Consider the following 4031-nt stretch of genomic DNA (forward strand, 5'->3'; position numbering starts at 1 on the left):
AGTCCGACTTCGGAAGTTTCCATCTCATCAGCTCACAATCATTTTAGGCCTTTTTGAAAGAGAAGCAATTCTTAACTCCTGGTAGAAATACTGCTCGTTTTCAGTTCCAGGAAAATAATTTGTTGCTCCTCTCGCCAAGTTTTCTCTAGGAAGAGAAAAAGTCATAAAAATAACAAAAACTATTGGCGTTTGCCATTATCTGTTCTCGGTCGTGGGAGCTGCTCTCTGCTTCTGAGGAGAAAAGTGAATTTTCACCCCCGAAAAATAAGGGAAAACTTTTTTCTTATCCTATCCTGTCCTGTCCTGTCCTACCCTATCCTGTCCTGTCCTATCCTATCCTATCCTATCCTATCCTATCCTATTCTTCATCTGTTTAATTGTGACCAAAAGGAGGATCTGTAGTTCCCCGGCTTGGTCTCGTACATCTCAAGAGTTTCATCAATCAAAATAACAAACAGGAGAACTTGTAAATTCTTCCTCCCAGTGCCGCCACAGACGGCATCCAAAAAGCCAACCTGACAGAGCAAAACCATTTCCCTGGCCACACAGGTGTCATCACGGTATTCAAAACCAGATACGCCCGTGGCGCGCCTGCTCCGTTGCCCGATTAACTGTGTGCCAGTCGTCTCAACCTGCTCTTCAGTTTTCAGATACTCAAAAATTCATTTTACAGGCAAATGAAGTTAATTCACGTTACGAAATTCGAGGCTTTTGGCATTTCAGATAATGTCACGACAGCCTTTCTGTGAATTTGCTTTTGAAGTTACGAGGAAAGTTGTCGCACCCTATGAGCCGGGTATTGACGTCCCTCCCGCACGCTCTCTTGACTGGCAGGAACCTCCAAAATCAGTGGTAGAGCAGCAAGGAGCTTCGCTGACGTCCTCCCCTACTCCGGTTGCTAAACGTAAGATTTTTACCTTCCCATCCCACACTCCTAAGGCTGCACCGGCTCTGCAAGAACTTTTTTTTCCGTAATAAAGCCTGATCGTATATGTGATATTTTATGTGGAAGTTGAAGTAAAATCAGTATAGACTCTGTAGAATAGAAAAGAGAGTTTTAAATTTAAAAAAAAAACAACCCAAAAAAAACCCAAAACATGTTGAAAGCCTTATCGGATACCTGTGCTTTGGGTTTGTGGGTATTGGTTCTTCAAGTGAAGTCTTCGGGGTACGATGCAGAACAGTGCTCTGTCTCCAGGTGAGGGAAGCAAGCTTGTCCGCTGGTGAGGAAAAAGATTAAATTAATTAAAAAATAAAGTTTTTAGGCCCTTCAGCGTGTGCTGTAGTACTGAAATGAATTTGCGTTGGGCTATTCGATCCTTTCGTCTGCATGAATAAACCAAGGAACTTCTCCCTGAGGAAAAGGCGGGAAAGGGGCGGACGGGGCGGGCAGGTCCACGCAGGCACCGGCCGCTTCTCTCACAATGGCAGAGAAGAGCCAGGAAAAACCTGATACTACCTCAACCTTTGTAACTAATACCTTGGTTATGACGGAGTGATCAAAATGGAAAATAAAGTGTTAGAATTCAAGATAGATTTTAAAAATTTTAGGAGATTTATGAAAGTGCAAGCATGGTATTTGCAACCCTGAAACCTGCAACGGGGCGACAGCTTTTACAGACCTCGCCTATTAGGTCCTGCTTTAGCACCCGCCTTAACGAGTTTCTGTACAGACGCTGAATCCAGCTGCACCTTCAACCCCCTCTCCTTTTGTCCTCGGGTCGGAGAGAGGTGGGAGATGAAAAAAACGTCAAGGGAGAAGGCGCCCGTAGCTGGGCGGAAGAGCCCCGACGGCAACCGCGTTTGCATCCGTACAAAGAGTCAGGTGGCATGAGTCGGTCTTAAAATAAGACACATGTAGGCGCGGAAACACGCGCCCAAACTACACGTGATTCTCGTTAAAATACTTGGAATAGTTGTGGGAGAATTAGGCTGAAGCCCAGTAACGGTGCGAATTAAACCTGTACAGAGGATTTCTGTTACAGGCGAAGAGTTCTCGCCGGGGAAGTTTTCACGTGGGTTTAGGTAAATACATATTCGCGTTTTACAGAGTAACAACAGAGTATCTGCATTTGTTAGGACGGATCTACCTCACCAGCAGCAGAGCTAATATTACTTAGGAATATAAGAAAGGCAGCAAAGCACAGCAAGCAACAAATTATGAATTATTCGATGCAAATGTCAAGTTTTAGCAGTGAATGTAGATGTAAATCTTTTTTTGAAAGGCTAAGTGTTGCCATTAAGCAAGTCCATATGACACTACATCTGTTGGATTTCTTTTATATTTATATCTTTTTATTTTTATGTATGCTGGGGAGAAGTATTGGGAATTTCCACATTAGAATTTTAATAACATCATTTCCCCGACTTCTGTTGTCTGTTAATTTAATGTTTGATGAAGGGATGATTTTTCTGGCAGAGGTTAAATCCGTAACCACTTCATTAACTATCCAAGCCGTAACTCTTCAAATGGAAATTTGCTTTTGCAGAGAAATTTTAATTTTCCACATATTGAACCCAAGAAGTCAGATAAATTTAACAAGCTGCCATTTTCAGAGCATCGCCTCCTGATCTGGTGCTTTTAAGTGATCTTACACTGGGTATCTTTTTTGAGTTACTCCGTAAAGAATTCTTCCATGCGTGCGGGGAGAGTGCAGGCCGGGTTGAAATCTGTTACATTCCCCCCTCAAATCGGAAATTACCGATGTCTCCAAATTCTGATTTTGAATTGCCTCGCTCTTGCCCACGTAAGACCCCGGCAATTCAGTCCCATTTGTCCGCTCTCTTCTGTGTTTCTTTCATTTCAATATTGTCACGTTTGTCCCCCAGTAGCCGCATTCAGACAAAGCCAGCTTAATTTCTTGCGAAGATGGGGAGCGGTGAGGTACACCAGGAGAGCGAGGAGGTGTCCATTACTCTGCAGATGTACGAGAAGCCTGTGCCAGGGGACTCCTATCTGCTCTACATAATCAATCTCTCCAAGTGTTTCTATAGCTCTCATTATCCTGCGTGCCTCCAGGATAAGAAGCCGAGAACAATCGCCCATTGTCAGTTTATGAAGCAACTTTTTCATCTTCCTTCCCCAAAGACTAAATACTTAATTAAGTAAATTAAAATTAATTATGGGATCTGTACAACAAGATGTTATCACGTCTGTCCCCCAAACTGAGCGCTCTCTGCTGTTCCTGCACGCTCGCCCTCCTAATCAGAGAATCACAGAATAGTTTGGGCTGGAAGGGACCTCTGAAGGTCATCTAGTCCAACCCCCCTGCCCTGGGCAGGGACATCTTCAACTAGATCAGGTTGCTCAGAGCCCCGTCCAGCCTGACCTGGAATGTTTCCAGGGATGGGGCACCCACCACCTCTCTGGGCAACCTGGGCCAGTGCTTCACCACCCTCAGCGTAAAACATTTCTCCCTTCTATCTAGTCTGAATCTACCCTAAGATGGAAGGTGCCCAGCGGAGCAGCTCGGGTGCGTGGGTGGCTTTGTTCAGCAGATCCCACCTGGAGATGGGGTCCCACCTGGAGGCGGGAGTGTTCCCATCACCTGGCCAGGGCCTCAGCCTTGTAAAAACACCTCTGCGCGGGGAAGGTCAGGCGCTGTGAACCAGTGTGCGTGACGAAAAATACACGTTTGTCTTCCAGAGCTGAGGCCGAAAGGCTTTCACTTCTGACAAGATCGTTTCATATTCAGCAACACCTAAATACACGGTGGGCAAAATCTGTTTCTAACAAACCTCAAAGCATCTTTTTTAATGATTTCTTGTGCTTCGTGAGCAAGAGGTTTAAACTGAGCCAAATTCCAAAGGACATGAATGTTGCATTTCTATTAATTAGTTTTCAGATGAAGATGTTGCCATTAACTATCTACAGTGATCTTCTTAATAACTGCCTGATAAGGGTGACTTAAGTATCTAATAAAATAATGGATTAAACGGCAAGAGTGAACGAAGTGCATCACGAGGATAGTTGAACCTGCACCAAAATGAGCACAACTATTTACCAAATGAAGGGAAAGTGTAATAGGTTT

The sequence above is a fragment of the Pygoscelis adeliae genome, unplaced genomic scaffold, assembly GCF_000699105.1.
Source record: "Pygoscelis adeliae isolate BGI_AS28 unplaced genomic scaffold, ASM69910v1 Scaffold222, whole genome shotgun sequence".
NCBI lineage: Eukaryota > Metazoa > Chordata > Aves > Sphenisciformes > Spheniscidae > Pygoscelis > Pygoscelis adeliae.